Here is a 21,656-nt window from a genome sequence, read left to right as displayed (position 1 = left end):
GACCATTGGGTGTTTTATGTAAGGCACACAGCATTTGGTACACTGGGCTTTTGTAAACTACAGATTTACATATTGCCATAACTATTCAAATATGATAATAGCCGTCATGTTCAAAGGCCCCTTTCTTTGAGTAATATTTCATACTGGCTTAAAGACACACACACACACACACACACACACACACACACACACACACACACACACACACACACACATACACATACACATACACATACACATACACATACACATACACACATACACACACACACACATACACACACACACACACACCCTCCAGACACAGGTTTCATTTGAGCACATTCATTACCTTTTAATTGCCTCTAAATTGCAATGTGACCCATCACATCAATAACACTATCTTTGTAACAGGAGGAATGAACCTCAGCGGGTTACACTCTGTATGCATGCGAGTCGCTGTTTGTGTGAATGTATGCATGCAAATAATTCTTTGATGTCTGTGTTTGGTGTTTCATATAGAGCGGGTGATTCTGTGGAGAGAAGAGGGCACGGTGTGCAGCTGACACGCTGTGCCCTCGGCTGGAGTAGTGAGCTACTCTTTAAAGGAGCGGATATTACCACGATGAAGGTGAATCAAAATGTGTTTCAATTTAATCCCTTCTGATTACACACCGTTGTGCCCTATCTAAGGTTATCAGTAATGCTGATCTTATACATTTCCCCTGACCTTCAGTCCGTACAGAGGTGGCACCCTGCTGGCTGAAACCCTTATACACGAATATTTGATTAAAACAGCGTTACCAATCATCAGAAATCTACCAATATCATATTCCTGACAGGATGCCAGAGAATATAATATGTTGCCCCCAGATAACTTTGCCAGGGTTTGCACTGAGTCGAGTCGTACTGCTGAAAATAAACAAACAGCTCTCTCTCTGGGTGGTGGAGAAAGCTGTGCAGCGAGATGGTTATTCCACATGAGCAGGTCTCTGATATTCAAGTTAACCTGAACTCTTGGGTACCAAACAGTTCAAGTCTTCAAATGTATGCCTGCTGATGCTGGAAAGTGAATTATTTGATGGAGTGATACTACTAACAAAACAAATATTGCAGGTACTAACACTGCTAGTATTGCCTCAACTACTGCTACAGGTCGACAAATAAATAATAAATCATAGAACAAATAATGCTTTCATTCCATTGTTGTCCACTTAGGTCTATTAGTACAGCTTTCACTCAAATACTGCTACTACTCCTACTATTACATATACTAATACAAATATGCTCCTCTTTCTATAACTACTGCTCTTACTGAAGCGATAACCACAACTATCAATAGCCCTGATACAATCCTACTGTATGTTATGGGATATTTTTCTTCAATACTTAAGATAATATACACAAATAAACAGTAAAATCACTTCAGGAGTTACTTATCACACTTTGACTAGACAGGTTGACAAAAGCACTGAGAAATATTCCAATAGCGTGGGGTTTTTAGGAGGTACACGCTAAAGAAGATTAAAGCAAGGCATCGTAGAAGTGTTACTACTCAGCTGTTTCAATCCACCAAGGTCCAAATTATCCCAAATGCACCAATCAGACTCAACACAAAAAACATGCTGCTGCATTTAAAGCTGTAATTTAGCATATTGATGGCCAGAAATGGTAGTAAAAGGCAAAAGTTGACATTTGATTTAAATGCATTTACTTAATTTATTTAAAACCTAGTAATCCTTTAAGAAGACAGTTATAAACTGCACATCACACACTTGGATTTGCCATCCTTGTTAAACTGTGACCAAAGAGGCAAAACATGAAATGGTATTCAGCCCAGACTGTTTAGGAGACACTTTGGATCTCCCTCTGAAGTTGTGATTCATCCTTTCTTGTGGGATGAGGAGTGTTTAACAGCAAAGTATAATCTGGGCAACAGAGAAGTCTCAGTGTTTCCATTACTGGGAAGGGGGCAATCCTCTCTGAGGCAAACTATTACATTTCATTTCAATCATGCGAGTTATTCACCCTCATTATCTCAAAGCCTCATGGAATACACTTGGTATTTATGTGGCTAACAGTTGCCTAAACATTCAACAGAGTACAAAACAAACCGTTGCATGCCTCTAGTCTGCGATGGACAGCCAGATGAACTTGAACCAGGGATGTCTACATGCACTCAATGACCTTTTTCAAATTTTGATGGCATGTTGCGATAAAACATGTTAACTGTGATGCCATCTCACACAAGTAGGTATTAACTGCCTCTGCTGTAAGTCCTTGTGCAACAATTCAAGCACTCAGCATCACACAGGCAGCTGGGATAAAGAAACAAAACATAGGAACAGGCAAGTAATTGCACCTGCATGTATAGAAGTATGCAAGAGGGTCTGTGTGTTCTTAGGGAGCGCTGGAGGGCAAACACGCTCCAACAGTTCAGACTGCTCTCTCAGTAGAGTTCTACTTTGGAACACTTTGATTGACAGCTGTCTTTTGTTTCTGATTTTATTCAGCCGGTGATTGCACTGTGGTGAAGGCGTGAGCCACCCTACTTAGCCTCTTATTGGCTTGTACTGCCCGTCTGACGCTCATCAAATAGTTATTGCACTACATCCATATCTGAATTTCATGCAGTTTTCGTCGGCTATTATATTTCTGATGTCATCTGCAACCACAGATATTATCCATCAAACCACTCAAGCCCAATTATACATAACCATGCCGTTAGTTCTCCCTGGCAACCTCCTCTACAACTCTTGGTTATGGAATGGATTCATGATGCCTTATATTTTGCACGTTGCTGTTATTTGCTACATGTGTGAAATGATAATATTTGCATGATTTATCGCACTTGTGCTATAAATGCAACGCCTTAACCACTGAGCAAAAGTGCAAAACCACGTAGGGATTCACACTTTAGAGACATAACACAGTTCTCTTCACATAAGAAAACATTGTTAGCTCAAAGTCAACAGAGACAGAACAAATATCTTCTAGCAGCATCAAACCTCTATTGCTGCATCCAAACGTGGCACAAAGTTTACAGTTCCTCTACAAATTCCCTGAAATCAAGCGCCATGCAGACACTCTGAACGCTTGCCATGTTGTTCATCACAGCACTGCAGCTGCTGTGCTGCATATCCGCGATGCCATTACCTTTGTGTATTGCTAGGCACAGAATTAATTAAAGTCTAATATAGCCTTGTCTGAAAATATGAAGGTGTGAGGTGTTGTTAACAGCAGATCAAGGCCGGAGCACCCTTCCCCCATCTGAGCAGAGGACTCTTATCTGTAAGGGAGCAATTAAGCGGGAGAACAGTGTTACCTGATATTGAGGGTCTTCAGGGAAATACTGAGGTAAGCTACATTATTCTTTTCCACATAGACAGCACTCACATCTCAGACTGCCCCGACACTGAGGGCTATATGTGCCCTCACCCTCTATTCCAAATCCCGTAGTCAATAGGGTATCACTGTCATGATGAAATGATGACAGTGATACTGAATTGATAAAATAATAGATTCCAATACATTTAATGCATTTCAAGTCGATACATTATTTGAGAATGACTACATTTGAAAATGTTAACATTCTCCCTTCATAAAGATTTGTAAAAATCATGCAAAAATGAGAATCAGATGGAATTGCATGATAAGATGTGCAAACGAAGTACACGCCAACAGAAGTTCAGACTGCAGCAGCATTAATTGATAATGTGCCATAGTGTGTGACACACAAACGTGCTCTTTGAGTTCAGAAAATTCTGAAATGTTCTAATAATTCTTATGTTAATCAGTAGTATCTGGCCCGTTGAATCCCCTTTTCTTTCACAGAATTATCAAAAACGACTGCCCATGTGAAAAAACTGGCCTTAAATGATTAACCTCATGCTATTAGTCATTTCCCACAATCACTTCGTAAGACCTGCAATTTCCAGATGGCTCATAGAGGATAAAAATAAATTGCAAAGGCATCCATTTTAATGAAAGATAATACCTCTGCAGAGTACTTTGAAATCAAAGCATCAAAAGTCACCCACGGAAACCGTCACATGGAGTGATTTCATTTATTCAGTCCACTTAGCTCAAGCTCTCCTCTAGGAGCTGATTATGAGTCCGAAGAAGGACTTTTCTTTCTTGGAGCAGGTAAAGGCCACTGCCATGGTGATCTGTGAGGACTCATCAAAGCCTCCGAGGCACTTTGAAGGAACCTTGTTCCATCCATCCCAATCCCCTACAAGATACAGCGCTCAAGACAAGATAAAAAGAAGCAGTTTGAAAAAACTCTGTCCTCTATGAAACACTCCGGGTGAAGGTGGGCATTAAGGTATTTAGATCAATAGAGACCTGAAAATGTATCTACATGAGCAGTTCTTCACAGCAAATGTTGAGGATTTAACATTGCATAATAGTGTACACATTGTGCCTCATGTGGAGGTGTTGATTACCTTAGCATGTAATTAGTATGTTGATTATTTTTGTCAGGCAATTAACACGATTGTCTAATATTTCCATTTTTACTGCCTCAGTCCAGGCACTGCTATCTCTATATATTCCTCCCCTCTTTTAATTACTCTGAAATCATAATTTGACTTCCTTTACCTCTGCCTGAACTATAGTTAGCTATAGCTCACTGGTTATTTATGGGTACTTACATGATAAGCCCACCCCCCCTCACACACACTCACACTGCCACCATGACTAAGTAAGCATCTGAATATTGTATTCATCTAGCATTCTTTTCATCATCGAAGTCTGAAAAAGATGCATTGCCGGAATCAGGAATCATCCATGATCCTGGAAGAGTGATAAAAAGCAGGCTATATATAGATGATGAATTACTATTCCAGAGAAAAACAGCTTTTTGAATATTTCATGGGACAGACTTTTACTTCTCTGGTAGACAGTAAGAAGAATTCCATTCATTCCTCAAGAAAAGTTCCAATATAGATTAGTTCATTATGTATCATTCCTGCAGTGTGCCTTCTATAGATTCATTTACAACAGAGATATAATGCAAGTCACACACACACTGTTCCCTCAAGTTAAAGTCTTCACTTTGTGAATTGGAATGGCTGTGAGTTTGTGTCAGAACATCAAAAGCAAACAGGTGTTTATAAATCTGCTGCCTCTTGGCTCAGTGCCTAATTTCCATAAAATGATGCATTAACATTTCCACTGAATATGCAGCCCTCTTTACAAGCACTCGCTCGGTCGCTCTTGTTAGTCATTCAAATGAAATTATAAAAAATTCAGAACGGCAGTGCGTCCAAGACACAGTGCAGTGTCCTACACGAAGGCAGCATATGGTTTTGGGAATACCGCTCATTCAAGCGGTTGATTGATTGGTGCACCACTGCCATCCATCTGTCAATCAGGCGTTTGCTCCATTGAATGAGACCACCAGGCTCCAAACAATAGCAAAGATTAATATTCATGACATGTTTTTCCTATAATATCTTTCTCATGTTGTTCTCTACCGCACTGACTGCCGGGTTCTATGTGAATGTAAGAACGACTAAGTTTGACTCTTTGGTGCTGCTAGTTTATTCTATGATAGTGACTTGTTTCTATTCATGCTATTTTAATTTATCCAAGTTTTACTGCACCAATGGTAATATTTGTCGTTCTTCTAAATATATTCCCAAATATTGCATCTTGTTTGAATATCAGATGCAAAGCTGGAGAGGATAGTTGCACAGGAACACAGCCTGAAATCCTCACGATCGCTGCAGTAAGCTAGTGCACGCAGCATGGCATGAAGCTACCTGTGACAGCAAAAAAAATGCTCTCTGTCAGCTCCCATGATTACAGAGTACTGCAATTACGCAGCCCTCTGCCCTGTGTAATGCTTTCTCTGCAGCCCTGTTAAGAGCCAGCACAACTGCAGGTTGCAATAAAGAACCGTTGACACACATGGAGCCTTGTCTCCGTCATGGTGTCATGTTGGTGGAAGAAGCTTTGCAATTCATTGGGTGGATACCGCTGCAGGGGCCCCCAGCTTCCACCCAACAGCCCCCGGTTACTCTGTGATTATCTGCCCCGCCCATCGTGAACATTAGGGCCACGCTCAGGCTATGATGACAGCATGCGGTAACCGGTTAATGCCCCCTTCCCCCGTCATTCTGGGGTCACATCATCTCACACTTCTGGGCGAAATCTGCAATTTCATAAATAAAATCAAGCCCTCCAAAAAGGCTGCATTTCTTGCCAGTTAGTGATTAACTATTACTCAAGAGGCATTTACAATTATCCACAACAGGATTTATTGCACTCCAGCAGCATGAAAGCCAAATGGCTGTGTTCAGCTATAGAAATGACTGAGAGGAAACACAACTTTGAAAAAGGAAATTACAATGTTTTGAAAAGTGATAATTTGCTCAAATGTATGAAAGCAAACGCCAAACACGAATGTAATTTCAATGGCTGGCCAGTGTATCATGAATGAATACAGATTTATAGACATGAGATGAATCAGGTATTGAGAAAGGGCCTTGATGTCAGCTCTGGGAGAAGTTGAAAGACACATGGTAGGACTAACTATTCAGGAATGCTTTTGTTCTGGGTCACTTCAGGTCAGATGAAAAGAGAAACTATAAATCAATTTCATAGCTCTTCAGTAACGTAAAACAGCACTTCTGAAATAATGTAATAGGTGTCCGTTTATTCACACACACAATTAAACATTAGAGTCTTTGAATACTGTGGGGCTTTTGACAAAATGTGTTCATGTCCGCAGAGATTTGAAAAGGCAAAATCACATGTCAAAGTGTTAATGTCACAAAGAGGCCGCTCAGTGTTCCACAGTCATACTCAAAAGAAAGCTTTTAAAATGTCAGGATGAATTTTGGTTGTGTACAGTTGCCCCCATGGTTCTACTTTTGTCTCACTTCCTTACGTTTCTACAACTGCTTGATAGCATAAAAATGCCAAGAACATTTGGATGGAAAAGTACAGTCGCCTGGAAAGGCTAACCCGGGAATAACCGCAAGTGCTGAAAACACAAATGTTATCCATCACATTGATTCAATTCCTCTTAGCTGCTGTCCTTGGCCAAGTAAGTTTGTGTGAACGGCTGAGGTGCTATCAGCAGTCCCATGGAGAGTTTGTGGATTAATTAGAATTGTCCCAAATATCCAGTCTTGTCGAAGTCAATCTGCTCCCGGTTATATTACGTCACCTTTCCTCCTGTGCCCCCGGTGTACAGTGATTGCTGTGATGTCTTAATGGGATTTGCTAAATTTCAGTACCCACTGGACCTGTCAATAAGATCAAGAAAAAAGTGGCCTCCTCTGCATGGCATTTTTTGTCCTTGAAAATCATTCAGCTGACTCAAACAAGTAAAAGCAGAACCAATGTTCACCCTGGTCTTTCTCCACATATTGTCACTGAGCACTTGGGAATTGGTACCAGAGTGAAGCGGAGTGCTTTTTCTCCTTGTTCACACACTGACAGGCCGGTACTAAAAAGCATTATCATCGACGACAAAGAGAAACCGCATGATACCAATATCGTTCAACTATTGGCTCAAATGCTTTGATATCAACTGCACTGGTTGCAACAAGTATCTTACACAATAGACAAAACATAAACCTCTTTTTTTACATAGCAGTGGGGCTGGGCGATATGGCCTTAAAAAAAAATCCCCGATGTGTTCACAAAAAATCCGATTCACGATTTAAATCGATTTTCTCTTACTTTCGGCGGGTGTGCTTGTGGTGCCGCCGTCTTTTTCATTCCGTTGGGCGCAACATTTCTCCCATTCGGCAGGATGCCTCTGTTTGAGGTGCTGCAGTACATTTGTTGTACTGCTGCCTTTGCTAGCAACAGACCTCAAACACACTTCAGTGTTTCACACAGATCTGAAATATAGTGGCGAGGGGGGGGGGGGGGGGGGGGTGTCATCCAAATTACGGATGACACTGTGCCTTTCTTGGGAACGAGTTCTTCCCTACTCGCTGCTATGTTGTTTAGTGTATCTCTATGGCAAACGCACGCACGGCGCAGGGGGAGGGCTGAGCCTATAAGGAACTACGGGAGCCAGAGGGGAGCGTTGGCGGATGTTGAACAGAAAACCGGTTTTCATTCAAACAAGTCGACGTAAACTACACACTCGAGTTAATCGATAAAATCGATTTATCGCCCAGCCCTACATAGCAGTAAGTAAGACACCTTCTATAGATCTCCTCCTATGCAAGTCTCTGCCAAGACCCCTTCTCACCCATTCCCTTTGGCTTTTTCTTTTCACAATGATATTATCTGATTTATTCAAGAGAGCAACAGCGAAACCACCAAGTGCAATCATCAAGCAATTCAAAATACTGTGGAGAAGCAGGTCATTGAGACCATGTTGAAATCAAGAAATCTGACCACTCTGAAATCTCCGGCCAGGTAATTGTTGAGACACTGTTGTGATCTACAATCAAAATTGTATGGTTACGGTGTTCAACTGTGGACTGAAAATCACATTAACTGCCCCTTTGAGCTATTTTTTTCTTCCTTTTAAAAAGTCTATTTACCTTGGAGAGGTTTGCTGAGCATTCGTCTTTAATTCAGAATCACACACAACCCAGTTTATAGTTAAACACATTTACCTTTCTAAACGCCCTGTGCAAACACAGAATTCCAAAACTAAAGTCATTTCAACTCTATGACAATTACTGATGTACAAAGTTCTGATACAGCAAGCAAGCTTTGGCACAGGTTCTACAGTGGCATGCAATCAGCTGCTGTTAACTCATCTTATTCATATTCTTCGGGAAGCGTTCAAAGAAAAGATTTCCTTTACACGATTAGTCTACACTGGGTGTGCCAACTCTATGCAAGTATTCCAAAGGCACATCTTATCGCAACCCCAATCTCCATCTTAAGTGCCCTCTGGTTATGTTCATATTGAATTAACTCACATCAAAGCTATTTCACTCGACAAGCCTTTTAAGATTAAATGCTCCTTTAATTCTCTTGATTACAAACAATTGTCTCCGTTGGGAGGATGTTACCTAGATCAAAAATGATAAGGGTCCTATTTATCACTGAAAGGATATTATATGAAAACAATACATTTGAGTAGAATGAAAGATGAAGATGAGAGCCGGCAGAGTGCTCTGTGATTCAAAGATTTTAATTAAGGACTTCAGATTCACCATTTAATGCAGGCAGCAAAGTTCCATCAGAGGACAGCACGCAATGTTTCACAGACTTTTAAGCACACAACAAATGGTTTCAGGAAACTGATTTGTTGATGTTCTTCTGTAAAGAAAACTGTCTAATGTAAAAATGACCGTAGGAGGCATTAAACATCTTAGTCTAGCCAAAACAAACACGGCACCAAGGAAGCGCCAGCATCAAAGAAGAAAGAAGCGCTTGGAACCCCTGTCTTGATTTATGAGTTTAAAAGGAAAGGATTTATAGAAAATCATGGGCTAAATGCCCTTCTCAAAAGCCTCTAATTGTATTAGCTGCCTGTGAGAAACAAACCCAGATGGATGCTAACATGACTGTCCGTGTTGTCTTCAGAAGATGGATCACTGAGCTGTCTAATCAGGGGTTCGGTATGAGCCTCGAATATTTGTCAGAGTTGGTTATACAACGAGTCACTTGGACAGTCGGCATCAGTTGTTCTAGGCATTCAGTGAGATTGATTCATTTTGTGGGAGAATTGGGCTTCACTATTCACCTAATCTTGATAGATGTGACAGTTTTGGGAAAGCCGAAGAAAAGATTATTATGAATGAATATTTTTCTGATGCTACCTTTATCGCAGACTGACGCCTGAACCATTTGCATAGATACATCTAGAGAACAAAAACTAACTTTGGATAAGCTATTGTACCATAAAATGCTCCCTCTCCCTTAGTTATTCTCCTCCCCCCTTGTCATTAAGCTGCCAATCAGAGTTAGGGAGGGGTTTGGGATCCAATCAATCAAGCTGATTGGGAGTGTCAGGAAGTAGCTGCTATAAGCAGCCAGAGGTTGCGCCTGTTGCAAACACCATTTGCCCTACACAGCATGTTTAGCCAGCATGATAATTAGAGCAGAGTCCTTGCTCATCTCCTCCCTGGAACTTCAGTCTCAATGTAACTCAAACTGCAAATGGCAAAGACTAGGGTCTTCTAAAATGTGTTTCAAATGCCAACACTGACACTACACTCTGATATTTTCAGTTCAGTTTTTACTTAAAGAGATATTTAAACTGACAAGACTTAAAGTTTGTTAAGATAAAAACCTAAATTCAATCTATTCTGAAACTCTGAAATGTGGCTGAAGAAGCATACGGCACAAAGGTGTGTGGTTGGAAAGGGCAGTGACCTCTTCACCACATGCTAGACAGAGGGATACTCGGTTCAAATGCAGCGCAAAGAATGTTACCAAAGAGAGTGCGGTACTGAATTTGCTGTCAGTAGGTGTGCACCAGTAGCTGATCATTGAGGTCATGCTGACATCAAATCCACACACAATAATCATACATAAGCTCCAAGACACCAGATGAAAGCAGCCAGTGTGCCCTGACAAATAACTGAAAAACCCCTCCACATGTCCGATCTATCCTGTTAAACAGAGTCTCGACTAAAGTTACTGTTAGTCGCTATGACCAGGGCAGTGATGCACATACAATTCCACATGATGCTTCAAGCTCTTCTGTATTTGACAGGATACCGCAGACATAGTGCCCGGATGTTCTAATGGGCACAAATATTTGCGGAAGAAAATATGTCTTCATTCCCCCCCCAAAAAAACGTATGTACAGTTTATATAAAGCATGATGTAATAAAGCTGCACAACATAGGTTTATAGATGAAATAATGCAAGGTGTGTTGTCTAGGTACACTAGATGCTGATTGCTTCCTCAGGTGCTTTCAACAGTAATAGAAGTTATGAGCAGGGAACAAAGCCAGAGAGAGAGCAGGTTTGCATTGATTACCAGAGTAGCCAGCTTGAGTAGAGAATGCGACCCAAGCCCCTAAGCCATCTCTCCATCACCGCCCCCCTCTTTAGCTAAACCAGTGCTGTCTGTCTCCCTAAGCTGTCAATAGAGCCTGATGGGCCTTTTAGACACTTATCAATATTTAACCAGCCTACGAAATTGACTCAGCAATTACTCCCTAATTGATTTGAGATTGATTATCATCAGCACCATAATGGCGGTGTCGGTCAGATGCAAGTGCTGATAAAAATCCCTGGTGTAAATTAAATGACATTTTTTTTGCAACTAGCGTGTGGAATAAAGGGTGGGTGGGAGTGTGTGAGTGTGTGTGTGTGTGTGTGTGTGTGTGTGTGTGTGTGTGTGTGTGTGTGTGTGTGCGTGTGTGTGTGTGAAGAATGTACCATCTCAGAGTAGAAATCTTCAGATTGTGTAGATCCTTACTGCTGCATCTGGTGACAAATTCCTCTTGCTTCAGTGAAAGGAGGGTGAAGCCTCGGTTGGTGTGTGCAAACTCTGGAAGTGACGTCTTCCTTGGCAAGGCTGAAACCAACACACACATCAGATTAGTTAGAATATACTGTACTGGATGAGAATGTTAGATTGTCACGGTGTGTATTCAGATGATGTATGTGGACACTTGTTCCTCTCCTTACTTAAATTGAAACCTTACTTACAATTTTAAGTGACATGGTTAATTGTTCTATTTGTTTTATTGATAATTTCATACATATGTGTATTATATGATCAGTTATGCAAGCTAACTGTTACTTGAGTACAAATTCTAGGTTACATTGGCATTGAATAGAGCCAGAAACAGGTTTGTTACAGCTATTTGAGCCAGCTCTTCTCGAGCATTTTGAAAAATAGTGTACTTCAATTATTAAGTTTTGCACGGCCATACGGCAAGTGTCTGTCTATGTATTCTTCAAATGCAGGAATTAATTATATGGTTGAAGCGCCAAGAACCCTGGGTTCCATAATTCAACTGAACAGCAGACCACTCCATTCCTGATAAACACATGGGTCTTTTAAATTCCACGCAGTGCAGGCCTTTAGGTTAAATTGTAGCCAAAGCCTCTACACTATTTTATGTCATAAGACTATTATTCGCATTGTGTATTATATTCAATACAGATCAAAGTTTAAAACAAATAAGGGAAAGCGCTGTCAGCTGGTGGATAATTCTTACATTTTCTGCCCACATTTGGGCGGCAGTGGCTCAGTCAGTAGGGACTTGGTCTTGGGACCGAAGGGTCGCCGGTTCACGTCCCGATCGGACCAAAAAAAAAAAATGGAGTGAGCTGGTAGCTGGAGAGGTGCCAGTTCTCCTCCTAGGCCACTGCCGAGGTGCCCTTGAGCAAGGCACCTAACCTCTATCTGCTCCCTTGGCGCCGGGTACCTGGCTGTCTCTCTGCTCTGCCACCTCTCCTCTGCATGTGGTTGTGTGTGCATGTATTTCCTCTGTGTTTGTGCATGTATATCCTCTGTGTGTTTAATGTGTGTCAACACAACAGAGTAGAGAAAGCAATTTCCCTGTAAGGGATTGATAAAGTATGTCTTCTTCTTCTTCTTCATCATCAACAGTGTGGAGTGATCCCACCATCAACCGAATTCAAAAGATTGAGCAGTATCACATCTTCTTACAGAAAATGCACAGCTGCTTCATTTCACTTGTAAAGGCTGCGAGAGAGCTCTTTGCTTTTAGGCCAGACCTGATAAGTTGATGCCAGTAACACCAATCAAAGCTTTCTCTGCTGGGTGTTTGTGCGTGTTTTGTGTATGTTAGAACAGCACGAGAAACATGTGAGAAAGCCTTCCAGGAAGTGCAGCCGTCACATACATTACACTCGTTGCAGATTAAAGCTTGATGCCTTTCTGATTTTCTGTTGGAAATCTATCTGGACATGAGGGTTGCTAACAATCATCATTAACTTACAAAATCCAGTCTGAAACACTAAAGACACAAGTGTGAAAGGATTGAAAGGTTTTGCAACAAATTGGTTCCCAAGTTTAATTGGAATCCCACTAGAGAGCGATGCATTGACTGCAACTAGTCATTAGATTTCACACTGCTTTATCACATATGAAGCCAGAGCTATAAGCATCCCATTTGTACCATTCCAACGTTTCCTGACAAATTAAATGAAACAAATAGTCACCTCATTAGTTAAGTCTGTAGACAGAATTAATCAGCATCAATTTAACTCAGCCTCTGGCAGCATTTTCCGTAATGTTTTAATATATTTCAATATTTATCGACTACTTACTAAGTTGCACTATATTAATAGATCAATTGATTATGAACATTATTAATAAATGCAGCAGGAAATGTAACCGTCCCATTTATTTGATGGATATTGGAAGTTTTAATGCAGCATTGTGTTCGTCCAATCTGCGTTGAACATGGTAAACTCTAATATTGGCGTGCTACATCTACGGTGAATATTTTCTCACTCGTGCAAACACGTTTTTGCAATCTTCGGTGATATAATGTACCTGGATGAAAAACTCGAGATGTATATTTTCAAACACTGAATATTCATCTTGCTGTATCAACAACACCGTCGCATTGTCAGTAATTAACAACATGTTTAACAGAAAAGGGGGGGAGTAATATATTGCAAAAACACAGCTTTATTTTCTTTAGGCCTACCAAATATTGCTTGTTCATTACTATAAATATTCGTAGCAACTACTAACAGCTAAAGTATACAGGGAAAAGGAATGAAGAGAATAAAAAAGTGTCGCGTTAATGTCCGTGTATGTTTGTGTCACCTGGTATCCAGCTGGTGTCCATCCTTCCAGCTGACATCTTTCTTCAAAGACTGCCTCTGTAAACAATAAGCAACAGCTGTAAGCAATAAGCAAACACTAAGCAACAGCCAAGCTTCAGCTTTAGCCATATAAAACCTTAGCAAACAAATGCTAATAGCCTTGTACGTAAAGGAAGTTTCCAGCTTTGAAATTAAACTCAACATAAAAACAAATAAGGAGTAATGTTGGGCTGGCTAACACTGCACCACACACTTAGCGGAAGAAAACGCAAAGAGCCGCCATGTTTTGATACTACATTACGCCTAATTAACGATTAATAAGCCCCTATTAAGAGGGAAATAGCCAGTGATTTCTTTCAGGGAACAAATACAGTCTTATTAAAATACATTTTAATGAATTACTTGTCTATAGAGAACAACGTCATGTTTAGCTAGACAGAAAAGCAGAAGGGAGACCGTTTCTTCTCACCTCAGTGACGACAGAAAACTCTGGCAATTCCGGCTACTCTGACGTCACCACGTGTAGGCGGGCTCTCGGGAGACGCACAGGTGAGAGTAATGCAATTAATTACGGGACAATTAATCCGAGGTGGGAAGTAACTAAGTACATTTACCCGAGTACTGTACTTAAATACAATTCTGAGGTGCTTGTGCTTTACTTGAGCATTACAATTTGATGTTACGTTGTAATTCTACTCCACTACAATTCAGAGGTACATATTTTACTCTTATGTGGTTCCTGTAGTTACTTTGCAGATATAGATTAATGATAAACAATATGATCAACACTTAAATAAGACTTTAGTTTCACCTGGAATAAATTCACATTGTACCCAGCAGTAGATTAAGTACTTAAAATGAGTTCCACCTTTACCAGTTTGAGATCAATACATCAATCATTATAAAAACAAACATATATATATGATTGTGAAATAGGACAATCTGCATATTGAGTACTTTTACTTTTGGTACTTTAAGTATATGTTGACACAAATTCATTTTGATTACACGACTTTTTCTTGTAACAGAGTATTCCTACTCTCCGGTACCTTTACTCAAGTGCAAGATCTGACTACTTTTTACACCTCTGCAATTAATGCTATCGTTAGCTGTGAACAGTGGATGGGAGTTATACATTTATGCATGGGTACTTTTGCACCTTATTGAACGTCTATTAGCTAGGCAAGTGAGCACCTACAGGACTTATGTGATTATCAAAATATGATCTTTTATCATTAGCTGCTGAATTACATATCTCATGACTATATATTGATTACAACCATACACCACAATTCCAAAAGCTTTATTGACATTACAATAATGACAAAGTATTGTACAAATACCGACTAACACAGCAAACATCGAAATATACATACATTTGGTATAGCACGCATAAAAATTCCAAATTCCAAAAGCACATGAGCTAGGTGAGCTTATTTGATTCGTGCACACATAGAGTATATATTATATTAGTTTAAAGTATAATATATTTACCCACAGAGCACAGAGAATGAGGTTAGGACAGATCAAGTGCCATTCACTGCTCCTCTTTGACCATGACAACTTAGTAGAAGAGGCTGACTGTGAGGTCATTAGCCCACCTTCAGCATAATTTATTTCTGAAGTGATTATGACTTCACGATCAGCTAATTAGGAACTCTGCTTAACATTTTCCAGAGACTGTTTGTAAAGCATTAACTTTCACTGATTAAATTCGGGATCCTTGATGAGTGCTCGCCTGTGTATTTGACAGAAGACCTTACCTTTGCTGCATGCAAATTCCAACACTGCGCTCAGGTTTTTGAAGAATGATGAGCCGTCAAGTGTGTATGTCTCAATTACTGTGAAAAGATCAAACTATTTTAGGGGTATGTTAAGTGTGTGCACAAGCTCTTCTTCCAGACAAACAAATAAGCTGTCAAATCATTAGCTGGAATCTCCAAAGGTTTTCGACGTCATTTTATTTTTTTTGTCTCATTTTTTGTCTCTAACCATTTCTGCTTAACCTATCTGCTTACACTGATTTGATTTAGTCCATTCTGCCATACCCCTCATGCTCCATTTCCCCTCCATCCTGTTACTGTCTTTCACTTATCCATTCTTTAAAAGTCATCTCAGGTTAGCAGGAATGTCACATCGCTCAAGTGTGCCCTCTGGGGCGGCTCCTGTTATTTTAAGGGGTCATGTACATTTATCCGAGCAATGAATAAAGAAGCACCCACAGGCTGCAATAAAAGGCCTGAGAGCTACAACTGAAAAGGATGGAAAAACAACATTTGCTTTGGTGAAGTGGGTTTTAAAAAATGGAGACTTTTTAAAGGTCAACGGTCAAAGATGGCTGTCACTTGTCATTAGGTGACATTTGGCCTGGCTCAATGATCTGATACTCTTTCCCATCCAGCCTCCACACCCAAAACAATACATAATTGTGACTAACAGATAGAAAAGCAGTGTTTTCAGTAACACCATTTTATCCACTTTAATGTGAGCAGTATTTCCACTAAATAAAACTATTTTGTGTGAAAACAATTATACCCAGTTGCATAATTGACAGTATGCAAACATTTTAATTACCACAGATGTATAGTCATGCACACACAGAGGGAAAAAAAGCAAGTGGAAGAAAGTGTCGCTTTTTCGACCATTAGCTGCTGCCTGGAATTCTTGCAGTGGGTGTAGTGCTCATTAAGCAGTGATATAAAGCACAATCTCATAATGACTAAAGATCTGTTGTCTGGTAAGCACTAACAAAACGATTGATTCGTAAGCAGAGCAAAAAGAGGAGTCCAAGAGGGAAGGGAGAAAATTATAATGAGAGTGTGAGAGAGGGAGGGAGAGAGGGTTGGAGGGAGAGGCATTTAGTTGGCAGACAGTTTCCTGATTCAGCCAGGCTGGAGAGCAGGGGTAGCTGTCTTCCTCCATGTACCTCATCTATCACTGCCTATTTCTAGGAGACTCACCCGTTTCCCCCACCACACACACACAGATGGAAGGCACTGAGAATTCAATCTTTCCTTGCCTCACAGTCATCTGCAGAAATGCATTCCTTCAACCTTCGCAGCAGGGCCCCCAAACCTGCCAATAATCATCCACTGGGGCGGGAAAGAATCACTGCAGGTAGCCCAGCTTTCCTCATGTGATCTATTTCCAATCTGCAAAGTCCCACAGGTAGATTAGGGACAAGTAGAATCAGGCTTTAAGGGGTAGCAGTGGTCTTCAAAAGGGGATCACTTGTCGAAGCACACATCCGGTATACTGTTGAGGAGCTCAGAGGCATATCCATTATTATTACTTGTTAACTTTCCACTTGTGAAAAAGTAAAATGACTTTGCTCACCTCGTGACCTATTCCTTTATTGGATTGGAGAAAGTCTTTCGAGAAATCAGCGAGACTGATTTGTTTGTTTATGGCAATCCTAAAAGCAAACAGTTGCTTATTTACTCATCGAGCAAGTTTGGAAATGAAGTTGCTAGGATAAATGATAACTTGTTTTGTCACCACGACCTGTTCCATAGAAGTGTTATTATTTTGAAACGTGAAAGCAATGTAGCATAGGATCCAGTACAGTATGTCATTTACAATAACAAATCAACAATACATTTACATGCTCTGATGTCATGCATGAACAGTTTGAATGAATACGTGTCACCACCTAAATGTAATTAGTATTATGTTTTAAAATGTTGCATCAACATTACGTATGGAAAATGTTGGGCCCTATACACATTCTTTCTTGGTGGAGCTATGGCACTTTTAACAAAAAATAAATGATTTGGACTTAGACTTTTGTCATCTGGTCTTTTTTATATATTCCTGTTGTTTTGCATTAATGTTTACACAGGTTTCTCATATTGGTGCAGGCTGTCAACTCGACATCTGCTGCACGTCAAGAGTGTTGGCTGAGCTATTCAAAAGGGAAATCAATATTAACGTGTAGCCCGGCTTTCCCCTGTGAAACAGCAGGCTCATCATCACTCTGACAGGCCTCCAACTCATCCACGTGGAACAACTCTGGACGTAAAGATGACCTTTTCCCTGCGTCAGGTCAGAACAAGGAGAGCAATGATCACAGCCTCCATCCGACCCTTTCAAACAAAGCTATCTCCTTTTGAAAGCCAACACAAGTTTGCTGAAATCCGGACTCTTCTCTTTCTTCTCTCTGTCTCTCGCCGCTCTTTTATTCATTTGCATAATCCCTGTGACACTGATTAATTTGCATATCTATGCCTGAAATTGAGGACAGACATTCACACAGTAAATACAGTCCGGCGAGAAACAAAATATCGGTTGGACGAGGGATCTCCAAGGAGAGGGATAAATATTCTTAGGTTGAATCACACACACACACACACACACACACACACACACACACACACACACACACACACACACACACACACACACACACACACACACACACACACACACACACACACACACACACACACACACACACACACACACACACTCAGAGACCACGCTCACAGGGAACTTTCAAACCCTCCTTCTCCAATCCTTTCCTTAAGCTCTTGGCCCCAGCCAAACACAGAAAGGCTGGGAAAATGGAGACCTTACTACTCCAGCTGTTCCTGCTACAAACAGCAGTTTAAGAAGACGCAACCCGCCCCCCAAAAAATGTCCAAGACAGGGCTTTGGTTAAACCGTCCCTTGGACAGTGATGGCAGATAAGATGTTAGAGGCTTGTATTTGCTTCAACAGTGCCCTCCAGTGGGAGAAAAGATGTGCTCCTCGTGCCTGATTAACTATCAGATAATTACTCTGCAGATAATATCAACAACTTAATGTCAGTTAATGTACTTTGTATTAAAGCTGGTTTACAAATAGCTGTTAAAATGTCATCTTCTTAACAACCGCTACAGTTACAGACTAGCATGCATCTAGTTTTGATCAGTCTGGTAACATGTTACAAGAACAGCCCAATTTTAAACACTGAATTAGATAGAAGTAAAATGATTGTCACTATTATAGTAAAGATTGCTTATTTACTAGGAGATTCACCTCAACTTTGCAACTCAAAGTGCTCAACAGTTTTACAATCTAAAACCCCAAGAGTGACTCTCCCCGCCTAGGCCTCATGCATTCGTGTCGTCTGACTGAGCTACACACGCACCTTCACACCCATTCAAATCCTCCCTGCCTCTGGGAGACCAAAGGCTGGAGATGACAAGGCTGCAATGAGGTAATGACATTTCCTCCTGCGTAATGTGGCCGAAGGCGTCTCTCGCTCTCAGACGATGACAAGGCGGAGATATGTGGCCGGCTCTGGTGACGAGCCCCGCTCTAATCGGCAGGTACAGCTTTCACTGCAGCTCAGGACCCAGCCACAGAACAGCAGCTAAATAATTGAACAGGTGCAATATGTTGAGGCCGGGTGGGGGAGGCTCGGTTGTGGGTGAGGGGGGGAAAGAGGAGCAGATCTCACCCAGAATGTCTGCAGTGTCCTCTGCTTGGGGTAAAAGTCATCAAATGTTGGTTTGGGGAAAATGTCAAAGTACTTGCCTCGCATTTTGTGGTGTAGAAACATGCTCCATTCCACTTGATGCCCCTGAAGGCCCTCGCTGTCAGCTGCTTTTGAAATATTCCATTTCTCAGATTCTCCAGCACACTCCCTTCATGCCACATTTTGAAAACACACACAATCTTTAACAATTATTTTTCTGCTATTGTTTTTGATTCCAGGTTTGTAATAAAGTCTCCAAGTTGCCATGACAACAAATTGGAGATGTCACGCTAGCACTTCACCCTTGTCTCACCTCATGTGAATGACGGCCATAGCAATTCCTGATTTCACAGAAAGGGTTGTCAGCAGTGGAAGTGTAGGTGTGTGTATGTGTGTCGGGTTGACTGACCTTGTGAGTGTCCCCGTGCAGAGTTTAGGGAGAGGGGGGAGGGTGGATTCAGTAAGTGAGAGGCTGTGAAGCAGGTATCCAGACTCCCAGCCACACATGGCGAGTGCCACAGCTTCAGTCAGCTGAAACCGACGTGGACTCTGTGTGAAGGCGAGGCGCAGCCCTCTGACACGGACAACAACACTCCGATATACAGCTACAGGTTTCTCTGTGGGCAGGACATTAGATAAACGGCTGAGGATGAAGGGCCCAGGACAATTGAAGAGAATCAACAAAAGTGACGCTCGGGGAAATAATACGCTTCAAAATAATGAACGCAATTATTATAATATAAAAGTGATAGAGTTCCTTTCAGAGGAGGTGAGTCTCTCAAATAAAACCACACTGAAGGAGCTGTACTCCTATAATAAAAACGAAATATGTGGAAATGTTATAACCTTTCAGAAAAAAAAACACAATGAAGCTCAAAATTGGATTTAAATTGTTCAATTATTTAAGGTTGGGAGGTCTTTGCAGATAATTCTGTTTTTCTATTAGGTTTTTGACATATGTAGTCATATATTTTAACTCTATGGCCATGAAATTATGATTGTATACTCCTATTTTCCTGAATATGTTCTGAAATAAGTGTAATATGTAGCCTGGAATTATTCCAGGGAATGAAATGTAACTTCACAGGTGGCTCAACAAGAATTTTCTGGAAATAACCTTTAAAAAGGTGGGGTTGAATTGTGTACAATGGGAAATAAAAGTTTTTTTAAAACTAGTTTTATTATTGTTAACCTCAAGAGTTGCAGCATCCGTACATTTTATCTGGGGCTCCTTAAAAAATAAATAAACCGGCGTCAAAGTCTTCCGTGTCATTTCTCACTCGGAAAAGTTTGACTGTGCCAATCAATCAAGTGTGGCGTCCTGGCAGAATAATGTGTGTTTCCTCTCAAGAACGCCCGTCAAAGCAGGCATTGTGGTGGAAACCTCCTCTGGACCCACAAAGGTGTCACAGTAAGCAGAGGTTGTCAGAGGCTTGTCACTGCAGGGTGGTTTGAAAGCATGAAAAATACTCTCTCTGGGGACGGAAGGAGGACGAGCGGTGAGGAGCAGTGTTGATGTGTGTGTGTGTGTGTACGCGAGTGTGTGAAGGCCTTAACTCACTTAAGCCTGTTGCATCAACCCTTGTCAATCCTCCAGACAAAAGGTCCCATCCGTCCGTTCACCTTCAGGGGCTGACGGCTTTATTATTCATCTTGACAAGCTGTGCCGAGGGGAGATCAAAATCTGTGCTTAATTGAATGCTGACAGTTTAGGTTCACTCACATCCTAGGACTGATTATTTGACTGAAAAGGATTATTATGGGCTGAAGATTCCATCAGAAAGTCATTTTGGCAAACTGAGGGTTCAGATTCAACGTCACTCATATCTGACAGGGAAGGCACCTTTGACACTGCTGACAGCTACATCTTAAAGGCAATAACCTCCTCGCAGGAGATCCAGGGATCCTTTCTCCTTTTTTCTTGGACTGCGGCACATTATTGGCAACCCAAAGTGGCAGTGATTGATGACTGTTTCCGTTTTAAGTCCATTTAAATGACTTAATCAGCCAGAAATCATGCGATATCATAGGAGATAAGATAAGATGTACCTTTATTAATCCCCATGGGGAAATTCAAGTGTTCAAACTGCCTACCTGAATGTTTTCTGGGTTAGATTGTTATATTTTGAGCTTTAAGACAATTTCAGAAATTCATCTTAAGTTATTCTTCTAGTGGTTCAGTTTCTTTGAGTATCACCTATCCGGGTTCATGTACTTGCACAGTAAAATATCCCCCACCTAGGGGAATCCCATATATCTAACTTATAATTACCACTAAAGGCTGGCGTCAACATGTTTTCCCATTTGGAAGTTTTCAGTTTACAGAACAATATGATTGAATCCAGCATTACAGTCCCTTGCAGTCTAGCTAATATAAGTTTAGGTAGTTTACAGTTACAGTTCGGATGCAGGTTGCTCTCCCTTTGGCAATCCCATTTTGTGATTTATGATGATGTGACTTCAAAACTTTGCCTTTTGCTGCTTTAATTGGAATCCGTTTTTTGTTATCACAAACAGC

The 21,656-nt window shown here is 40.9% G+C and overlaps 1 long non-coding RNA gene across 2 annotated transcripts in view; it reads right to left on the bottom strand.

Moving 5' to 3' along the window:
* LOC134883735 (uncharacterized) overlaps positions 1-14,216 on the bottom strand; it is a 53,203-nt gene extending 38,987 nt beyond the window's left edge. The window contains exons 1-3 of one of the 2 annotated variants that reach the window (XR_010168315.1): positions 14,147-14,216; positions 13,679-13,734; positions 11,305-11,443 (exon numbers count right to left, since the gene is read on the bottom strand). This is a non-coding gene — a long non-coding RNA (uncharacterized LOC134883735). Of the gene's footprint in view, positions 1-11,304; positions 11,444-13,678; positions 13,735-14,079; positions 14,110-14,146 lie in introns of those variants that run through there. The other variant, XR_010168316.1, reaches the window with a different exon arrangement.
* Positions 14,217-21,656: the final 7,440 nt, after the last annotated feature.

This window comes from Eleginops maclovinus, chromosome 21 (assembly GCF_036324505.1).
Source record: "Eleginops maclovinus isolate JMC-PN-2008 ecotype Puerto Natales chromosome 21, JC_Emac_rtc_rv5, whole genome shotgun sequence".
NCBI classification, from domain to species: domain Eukaryota; kingdom Metazoa; phylum Chordata; class Actinopteri; order Perciformes; family Eleginopidae; genus Eleginops; species Eleginops maclovinus.
The sequence above is the reverse complement of the archived record's forward strand: the minus strand, read 5'-3'. Positions and strand labels throughout refer to the sequence as shown.